Raw genomic sequence first — 10,400 nt, forward strand, 5'->3', positions numbered from 1 at the left:
CAATAGAACGTCGTTACAGGAGACGCTGATACAAGAGGTATTCGGGTATAAGAGACATTTCAAAATGGTTTGGTTGGTTTTCCTATGTTTGCCTCATTGGCAACATTGCATACGAAAGACATGGTTACCAGAAGCACTCTGTTACTAAGGACAACTTTTTCAAGTTCCCTTGAGTAACGCTCATGATTTAGAAGAGGCACGATTTAAGAGGGGCCTAATGTGGAAGATCCTGTGGAAAACTGCCCTGAATATGAAGCTTGCGCCTGCAACCAAGAGACCGCAGAGGTTCCATAGCCTTTTGAGGCGCTTGTGTCTGCAGATGTAGACACAAACTTCTTGATCGCACCTGCCCATCTAAGTTTCTGCGGCCCCCTGCCACGCTTGCCTTCTCTAGGGATCCACTCTGTTACCCGTAATGGCCAACGGTTATCTTGCCTTCGCATTGCGTGCCCTGCCCACGTCCATTTCTTCTTCTTAATTTCAGCAAATATGTCCTTAACACGCGTTTGTTCCCTGACCTTCTCTTCTTGTCCCTTAATGTTACACCTATCATCTTCCGCTCCATTGCCCGCTGACTCGACTTCAATTTAAGTTAAACCCTCTTCGTGAGCCTCTAAGTTTCTGGCCCGTAGGTGAGTACCGGTAAGATGCAGCTGTCATACACTTTCTTCTTCAGGTACAATGATCTTATTTGTAAACGAAGCCAAAACACCCATAAGGTAACCGTTCGGAGTGCTGCTACATATTCAATGCCAAAATTTGGCTCTTGGAGGGAAATTCATCGCAAACGAGGATGCGGATTCCGAGAACCACTCTGAGGCGAAGGGCAGGTGAAATGTTTTTTTTTTTTTAATTTTTTCGCCTGCCGGGAGAGGAGGTCAACACTGTCTGTCTAGTTCGCTCCCTAACACGTTTATGTGAGAAATTCAATGCTAAACCTTTAGCTGTATTAGCAAAAAAGGCAGTATATCATGGTAGCTCACCGTGTCATTGGAGCGTAGGAGGTGCACATCCAGGGATGGCCGCTCTTGCATCCGGAGCGGCGTTCCCGGGCGTGCCTCTGCCAACGCCGTGGTAGCATGGTTGACGAGCGGTAATGTAATAGAGTTCTCCTCGGAGACGACCACCAGAGAGCCGAGCGCAACAAAACGTAACTGATTTACTTCATGGCGAGAAATAAACGACGATACAGGTACAGCAGCCCGTAGGCGTGCTTACAGCATGCAGAGTGACAGCATGATTTGATGTGTAAGAAGACCGAATGAGCGGCGCTTGAAGCGAGCAAGCGTTTATAACCGCAGCCTCAACAGTCAGTCATCTTTCACAGCGCTTTGCACGCGGCACAACACAATATACACTCTCTTCCGATCCCGTGGAAGCAAGCATGCCAAATCTGAGAGAAAGAAGAAGGGGAGATACGAATCACTGCAAACCAGATTTAGCCTGTTCAAGAGCGTCAGGGTCTAGAGCTCGCAATGACCAGTCCGCTGCGCGGAAAGAGTTGGCTTCGCCGCGCAACACAGCTGTTCAACGGTGCAGCCATCTTGCGGTCACGCCCGCACAGGGTACGACCGCGGAGACACGGGCATAGCAGTTGTGAGTGTGACCAGGGATCTTCAACTGAAGTATCCTAGTGTGACGTACTAAGCTCGATCACGTGATTCCACCTTGCTCCACGGAGCCTCGCTCTGACGCGTAGAGTTATTTACTCGAGAGGCTGGGCGGCCAGCCCGTATCCAGCGGCCGTGCCCGTGCATAGGCACTGGGCAGCGCCCAGAGAGCGACATGGAGCGCGCGACACCCAGTCAACCCAGTGGCACTTCCGGCAGATATATGTGCAACACTCCTCCTTGGTACAGTGTACATTCTAGTACACCATATCCTTGGTCTCCGCACGCCAGCGCACGTATAAGCACCTGTCTGGGGCGCGGTCCTTTCTAGCAGCACCGCGGGTGATGCATAGAAGTAGCCCCTTTAAACTGTGCGATTTTACAGTGATTCTGGCACACAGTGCAGGTGAACAACGACAGATTTACTCGGTTGAAGTCGGTGTAGGAAGGCGCATCGAGATAACTTCGCATGACGCCCGTGGAAGAGGATATGTCTTACACGGAGGTCGCTGGAAGGCCAAGGGGGGCGCGAACCACCATTTTTCATAGAGGCGATTCCTTCTTTTTTCCCCGTTCTTCGGGCGCCGGCACTGTTTCCGCCGCGCGTCATCAATCAAAACATTGCCACTGTACGACTGTCGAATGGCACCCACAACCACCGACAGCAATGGGTGAAGAGTTTTAGTGTTCGGTGCGGCATATTTGAATTCGGGCGATCGGCAGTGCGATGTACGTATATCCTTTTCGGTGTGAGCGCAGGTTTCGTCTCATTTTGGCCCCATGTTCTCTCAGTTTTTTTTTCCTTTTCAAAGCCCCCACACTGAAACGGCTTTCAGTGGGGGGAAAGGGGGGGGGGCATGCCCTGTGCGGGCAGTGGACTGCCGCCACCGCCACTGCCCGCACAGTTCCGGGGCCTCTGATGCTATCATGTGTCCGCGACGGCGGTAATCTGCCGCGCAAGGTTTAGTTGCAGACTCATGCGTGCTATTTAACGTTGTTATATATTGCGTATATTTACTGAATTTTGTTATTTCCGAGAGCTTCGCGCCTGACCATCCACTTCTCTAGGACATAATTTTTTAGGAATGCCAACGCAGGCCAGGGTATCCTGGACTAGAGGAAACATTGCACCGGCGGGTGCCCAGACATCGGCACCCAGGGCTCAGTTTACTCCACCTCCTCCTCCTCCCCCCTTTTAGAAATCTTAGGAAAAAAGTTGAGAAAACGCGCTCGCTGGTTGTGGTTCGAATTCCTCTCAACCTTCCCAGTATGCGTACTATGCTCTACTAATTCATACATGAACGCGTCTCATTTCCTCCAGTTACACCTGGAAGGTTTCTCGGCCCTCTTGCGAGCGCTTTCTCAGTTATCCGCCACACCTGTGCGGTACCCCTTGCGACGTTGCTGCAGATACCCATGCAACTTCAACCAGTTGTCGCCTCAGGCGGAGGGAGACATGGAGACATCCTTTGCAGGGTCCCTCGCCGCCTCGACCGGTTTTCGGAGCCACCGACCGCCGTTCCGATCCCCGCTCCTGCGGCGCAACCGCCGAATTGTACAGCGGGCGACGTGCTGTAGCTGTCTGGCCGCGATTAGCGGCTCAAAATGCCTGGTTGCTGCGTGCCTCTGTGCACAAACCACTGCAGGAATGGTTGGCGAATGTTTAAGTTTCCAACAGAGCCGAAAAGGAGACTGCAGTGGACCGTAAACGTGAGACGCGACAAGTGGACGCCTACGAAGGCGTCGTGCGTGTGCAGTGTGAGTATTGCGAGCCGCATTTCGCTCTCTTTTACTTCGTTCGCATGCATGTAGTGACAACTATTGCATTGTAGTAACACGTGTTACACGTTTGCGTTGTACAACAATGGACGAGGCTGGGATGTCTCTGTTTGCCCCGGAGTAGTAAACGCATTATACTCGGTTACAACATAAGAACGGTACCACTTCATGTAGTGTATCACTCCGCCAAAGCGCCGGACTCGTGATGTCAATGCGCGCGCGTTTTGAAAGGGGTTTGCTATGAATGCGTAATATCGTCTGCCTTGTCTCACGCAGTTTGTTGCCGTCACTGGAGTCGTTTATAAGCATATTAAGTCCAAAAAATCACGGGAACGGCTCACACCATGTTCAAAATATTCCCAGTAACGCCCTACTTGCGCCGCTTGGAGGAACATCCGGCTACGGTGACAAGGCACAGCGGCAACTTCTGGGGCGGTATTCTCGAGTTTTGTCCCTTTCAAAAGTGTCCCTTTTGGCGAGCCCTGATTGGCTAAAAGCAAACAACCGGAAGTGACGTAACGCAAGCGCGACAAACCTACTGCCAACGCCCACTGCTTAACCGGAAGTACGTCACGTTGAAAGGGACTCAAAAGGGACGTTTTCAAAAGGGACAGTTACGAGAATACCGCCCCTGGTGCCTCTTAAAAATCCAACTGCGCGCAAATTAACGAGGACGTGAACACACTGAAGACGTCCTCGTTAATTTGCGCGCAGTTGGATTTTTAAGATGCGTCAATACCAACTTGCCCAACTTTCGACCCTTTTACAACTACTTTCTGGTGCCGTTCTTAAGTTGTCATTGTGAGCGAGAAAGCCATGTGCTTGCATTATGGGGCTGTAGAAAGCCATCATTGTGCTTGGGCCATAGCTGAATATTTTAGAATTGAGCTAGGCATGAAAGGAATCATACGTTGAGGTTCGCTTTACGTCTATGTTATAGGCTTCACGCATTTTTTTTTTTTTTTTGTTCTAACATTTCCCACAGGCTCATTTCGAGGAGAATTGTTTCGAACAAAATCGTGCAGACGGCTGGAAGAAGTTAAAGCCAAATGCTGTGCCGACAGTGTTTCCGTTCTGAGGTAAGTCGTTGTAATATTTGGCACTGTAATTACGCAGCTAAACTTGCTGTCCTCAATTCTTATATTTTGTTTTATTCATAAGGCGTTGGTACTTTCGGTCACCATTCTAAGTATTTCGTACTGCGCACGCACTGAAATCGATACAAATATAAAAAGTTCCAAGCAGTGAAAACTGTCTGGTAGACCTCGTTAATAACGCAATGAATGACAAAAAATTAGCAAGCACTCAAAGTGGTTTTTTGAACATTAAACAGTGATTACACCATCACAAACATTTAACAATAGCTATCAAACAAAATTCACTAAATGCATACGAAAAAATATTCAGCAGCAGTGATACAAAGGAAAACGGGATTAAGGAGTTAGTGCAATATTTCGTGTTAAATTCGGGCATATTTTAAATATTTATTTCATGAAGTGAATGAACCGCAGAATTTGACTTCGTTTCACCGGGCATAGAGCTCCACGCCGGCACACCAAGTTATTGTGCAGTCAGTTTGCCATTGCTAGTGCTTGCCTTATCCAGAATTACAAAAGTGAAGCGAGCAGAGAATTAGGTGTGATTGATTGTTAAGATGCTCCCGTGAAGACCCCTTATAGATAGGTTGTTCTGAACAAATCAACACATAAATACACAGATCTTTACACTGAATAGTTTGTTTTCGTAGAGCACACTTAAATTAAAGTACAGGGGCATAAAATTAGATAGAAAGGAGAAAATGTTATGAGCCAGAGTGCCTCATTTTAAAAAAAAAAAGCAGGTTCTCGATGGGTAGCGTATGTATTTACCCATGATGAAACGCAGTAGGCAAGGCGACTATGAATAGTTGCATAGTAGAATAATAGAATAATGCATAGTTGTTAATAAAGACATGCTTTGAATAGGACTTAAATTCATGAACTTTCAGACAATCGAGAAACTTGAACACCTTGTTACTGATTCGACAGGAATTAGCGATAGTTCCTTACATACGAAGCTTATTTTACTCGAATGACATAGTCTAGATTCGGTTGTTTTAGTGTATGTGATTGCATGATAATAGTAATTAATAATGCAGAACAATATCACTGCCATATGTTATTTTCTGTATCTTCGGTATCGTTATCTTATTTATTTTGGTTTACATTGTTTTAGCTTCTCCGAAGCCGAGGAAGCCACCTAAGGGAAGAACAAGACCTGTGCAATCTGTCGCCTGTGAAGGAGCGTTGCCGACTCATGACGAAACATCTACAACTGGTGTCTCATCCCTTACGTGCGGGGAAACGTCAGGATCGCTGACAAGAAGCAGCGGAATGCCTCCATAACAAGTTTGCAGTCCATCAGCATCGAGCCTAAGCAACACACTGGGGGACAATTTAAGCTTTGCGGAAAGTTCGTCCCCTGCCCCGCTGTGCATTGATGTACGCGACGTACAATCGGCTCACAGCTCATGCGCAGAACTTAATAAGCAGCTCGCAGTCGTGACGAGAAAATACGGCCAGAGAACACGGGAAAGCGAATGAAGTTTCTGAACGAGGACCAAGTAGAATCACTTTCTCGAAAAGGCAACCAGGGGAACACTTGGTCGCCGCAAACGTCGTGTGGAACGACTGGTTAAGAAACCCTAAGGAAGCTTGGATACCCCCTTCCATCCAATAGGGCCCTCACAAGGCGCAACCCCGGACTGGAGTTTATGCCAGGAATCCTAACTGATGTAGTAAACCTGCTGAAGTAAAAAGCTGAAACCATGGAAGATGTGGAGAAGGACTGCGCTTTGTTTTTTGGATGAGATGGAGATTGCAGAGGGGTACGAGTTAGATCGATCTGCAGACGTCGTGTTTGGCGGTACAACTTCGAACCCGCACAACATGCGCTGGTGTTGATGGTGGGCGGCCCCACGCAGAGGTGGAAGCAGGTAATTGCGTACCATTTCACTGGGAGCCACGTCGATGGCAACACCCTCAAGAAGTACGTTCTCCAAATTGTTCGTCCTTGTCACGACATTTCACTGAGAATTCGGGTTGTGACCTGCGATATGAGAGCGTCCAACCGCGCGATGTGGCGAGAGTCTGGCTTTTCGAGTCAGAGACTCTCGCGCTGTCTGTTCTATTGCACACCCTTGCCTTGAAGATAACAAACTTTATTTTAGTGCGGACACTGCACATGTACTTAAGAATATCAGGGGCCAACTTCTGAATTCGGAAGTCTTCACTCTGAGTAAATCGGCTGTAAAGGAACATAGTTTGCCCTCCAAAAAAGTAAAAATTAAGCATGTACGCTCTATCATAGAACATGACAGCGACAAAGAACTGAAAGTGGCACCGAAGCTGTCAGAAGTTCATGTTAGTAAGGGCCACTTCTCAAAAATGAAAATGGGAGTAGCTGTGCATTTTTTCCGAGACGCTCCTGCTGCGATCAGATACCTGATAAAGCAGAAAGTTTTGAAACCAAAAGCGGAGACTACGGCATGGTTCTTGGAGCTCGTGTCGAAATGGTACACCATTATGTCCTCACGACATCCGTCTACCGCTCTAAGTCTCTAAAATATGGACAAGTACTACTCGGCTATCGACACTCTGAAACTGTCGATTGAAACCATGCAAGGGATGAAGGCAGGAGGTTCAGCTCAGTGGAAGCCGTCTCAAGCAGGCTTATTGATAGCCACTACAGTCTTCCTTCAGCTTCAGGACATTCTTTTGAAGAGTGAAGGCTACGAGTACTTTTTAACCGGTAGAATACTCCAGGACTGCCTCGAAAACTTGTTCTCGGTCATACGCCTAAGGAAACCAGTGCCGAATGCTTATGACATGAAGTGTGCCGTGAAGCTTGTTTGCGTTAGCCAGTTTCTGTACACGTAACACGCCAACGACAACAAGCTACGATGTCGACGATGGCCAATTTCTGGTTGACTTGCTCTCAAGGGTCTGGAAGAGCACGCCGAAGCTGAAGCAGAAGCCATTGACGACAATGAAATCCTTTTCATCGAGGAGCTGTCGTCAGTGGACTGTGGCATCCTGTTTCACATCGGCGGGTTTCTTCTGAAAGACATCATAAAGGCGGTTAGCGCATGCGAACATTGATGATGATGATGATGATGGCTTGGTGGCTGCCCCTTTGCATCGGGGGGACACTCCTGAGGGCATATAATCCCCCGGCGCCCTAGCCTCAAGAGTTTTGTTCGTCGCCTCCTTTCCTCATGCTAACGGGCGCAACGGGCTCGTCTTCTCCATTCCTCCAGTCGGCGCCTCGTAGTGCTGACCGGATTCGGCACCACGTCACCAGTCACGAGCCCCGGTGGCGCTGCACTCGCATCCGTGGTGTCGCCCGTGCCCAGTGTGTCCCCTGGCGGGGGATGCACAACGAAGCCAAGCGCCTCCGCCATGGTGGTATCACTAAGGTGGTGGGGAGTCAATTGTTCGCACCGCAACACAATGTGTTCTGCAGTCTCCTCTTCCTCACCACACACCGCACACATCACCTCCTCCGCATCGTCCCATTTCCGCCTCCACACCCGCGTCCTTAGCACCCCAGCCCGCGCTTCGAACAGCATCGCACTTCCTGGCAAGTTGTCGTAAAAGTGCTCCTGGGAAATGCTGACTGCAGTGTTGCAAGACTGCAGTGTTGGGGACTTGCATCAGCGAGCATTCCTATCTGACCGTGCTGAAGGAGTACGTTCGCGATGGCAACAACCTCCACTATTCAAGCGATGCTGTTATGCGCTCGCTGAAGTATTGTGAGGAGCTTTTCAGGGGCATCATCACGTGGACGGACAGCGTGCTCACAGTGAAGTCACCACTACAGGCCGTGACCACATATCTCAGCAAAATGTCGCGATGCAATCTGCAAACATGTGAGCAACACAAAGAAACCGTAGAGCTTTGCAAGACTCCGGCTGCGCATACACCTTCGTCAATTTGCCAAAAGAGTAGTGGATGGCAATGCAAGCAAGACGTGCGCAGGAGTGAACTTGCCCTGAACTTTCTAGACTTCTAGCTTGATATTGTAAATAGAAAACTGTAAAGTTGTGTGTTGTACAGTTTTGCGTATATATATGTTCCCTTGAAGTATTTCACAGTCTCTTTGATTTCCTTTTAATTATTGTGTTGGTGTCTTATTTCTTGCATTGACTGCATTCAACAATTCATGCTACAAACCATGGTTCTGCTGTCAGGCTGCGACACAGAGCCCACGCGCTGGTAATAAACGTGTTCACAAGCTCGTTTTGCTTCGTCGGAATGGTTGTTTTGGTTTTGTATATCACATGCTGCACTGCCCACAACTGGGCACTGTATACTTGCCGCTGAATTCATTGTTTAACAAACCCCATGTTTGTGGTGGTATCTTGTGCAATACTTTTATTAGATCAAGTGAAGGTGCTGAACCAGACACCTTTTGGGATTTCATTGCATCATTTTGAGCATTATAACGAGACGTGGCTGTGTGTAGCAAACTGGGAGACTTACTGTCGTAATCAGTTCCCCGTGAATTATATTTCATGACTTCTAGCTTTGTTTGGTTGTGTTTGTTTTTAACCTTTTACCAAATGATCCCCAATTCTTTTACTTTTAATTATGAATCGATTGTGAATCGATTTTCCTTTTTTATGATAGTTTTCTTTCAAGTTCCCCCTCCATTTTTGGAGGTATGTCCACCCCCTCACCCAAAATTAACTTCTGCATGCTGCGCATCTATTTACTGTACCTATTAAATGCCTTCGCCGATTAGGCATTTTTGTTCAGTTACAAAGCGTTGTACATTAATGGGGCTTCTTGGCAGATTTCTCTTTTTTCTTCTTTATGCGTTAACCGCAGTGCTTTAGATAAGCCTCTGCTATTTCGTTCATTCACTTTTAGCTTTTGTTTTCCCCTTGGAGAGACAACTACATACACTATTACAACAACTGAGTGTCCTCGCTTCGCCATTTGCGCATTATCTTTCATATAGAAGGTATTATGCTTTTTCCGTCTGTGATTTTCGGCAAAGAACGCTCATGAATAATATCAGTTAACTGCGAAATCAGACAGACTTATTGAAAGAACAGAGTGATTCATGTAACATGCCTCTCCCGCGAAGTCTTTGCCTGTCGAACGCACTTATAAGACGCAACTTTTTCGCAGATGAGATTTAACACCAAAACTAACGATCAAGAAGCGAGCCTCATTGATGCATTAATATGCGTGTTACATTTAAAAGTGTAGAGACATTTCGCTTACTTAAGTTTACAAAACAAAAAAGTGGGAGACGCACGTACGCGGTAGCGCACGGATGCGCTTCTATAGTGCCGTGTTTCTCCCGCTATTTCGTCTTGTCGACTTAGCTAGCGCAGCGTTTTCGCTGTTAAGACGTACAAACAAGCCCACTAATAAGTTCTCCTTCACTCTGGAAGGGGTTTGTGGCCACGGAATGCGTGTGCATATAAGAATCCGATAGCACATCCCCGTGCTTGCAGCGCGCTGCCCCAGCGGCGGGACTCAACATGGCGGCTTCCGTAGCAGGTCTCCACCCGTCACCCTACCCGCATTAACTTCCATGCCGCCTGACGGCCGCCGTGAATCCAGCCTAAGTTGCTTTGTGTCACCATTCGGCGCTAAACCAGTGCCACTGCCATCTAAACAATAAAAATTCCACGCAGTATCCACTTCTACAACCACCTGCCGGGCACGACGAACTCGGCTGCATGCCATCCGCCCACTGCACAGCATATTCACTCCGGCATATGGGACGGCGTCTGCACAGACGCAGCTTTCATGCTGGCGGATCCGAATGCCTGCTTGTCATTCCGCGGCACCTGCGCTTGTGATAAGGGGTCATTTCCATAGCGAGGCTCGCTAAGCTTACGCCGGCGTGCTTATAACATGTACAGACGTGTCCGTTACTACTCGTGTGGTATGTACAGCTTCGTTCGTTCGCTATTGTCTTCATTGCACGATATATTATACTGTAAAGAGGCAG

At 48.0% G+C, this 10,400-nt stretch overlaps 1 pseudogene; it reads left to right on the plus strand.

The window, feature by feature from the left end:
- Window positions 1-6,733: 6,733 nt before the first annotated feature.
- LOC144172743 (uncharacterized) lies at window positions 6,734-8,003 on the plus strand (annotated as a pseudogene).
- Window positions 8,004-10,400: the final 2,397 nt, after the last annotated feature.

The sequence above is a fragment of the Haemaphysalis longicornis genome, unplaced genomic scaffold (assembly GCF_048455015.1).
Source record: "Haemaphysalis longicornis isolate Haplotype H1 unplaced genomic scaffold, Haemaphysalis longicornis Haplotype H1 scaffold_26, whole genome shotgun sequence".
Classification (NCBI taxonomy): domain Eukaryota; kingdom Metazoa; phylum Arthropoda; class Arachnida; order Ixodida; family Ixodidae; genus Haemaphysalis; species Haemaphysalis longicornis.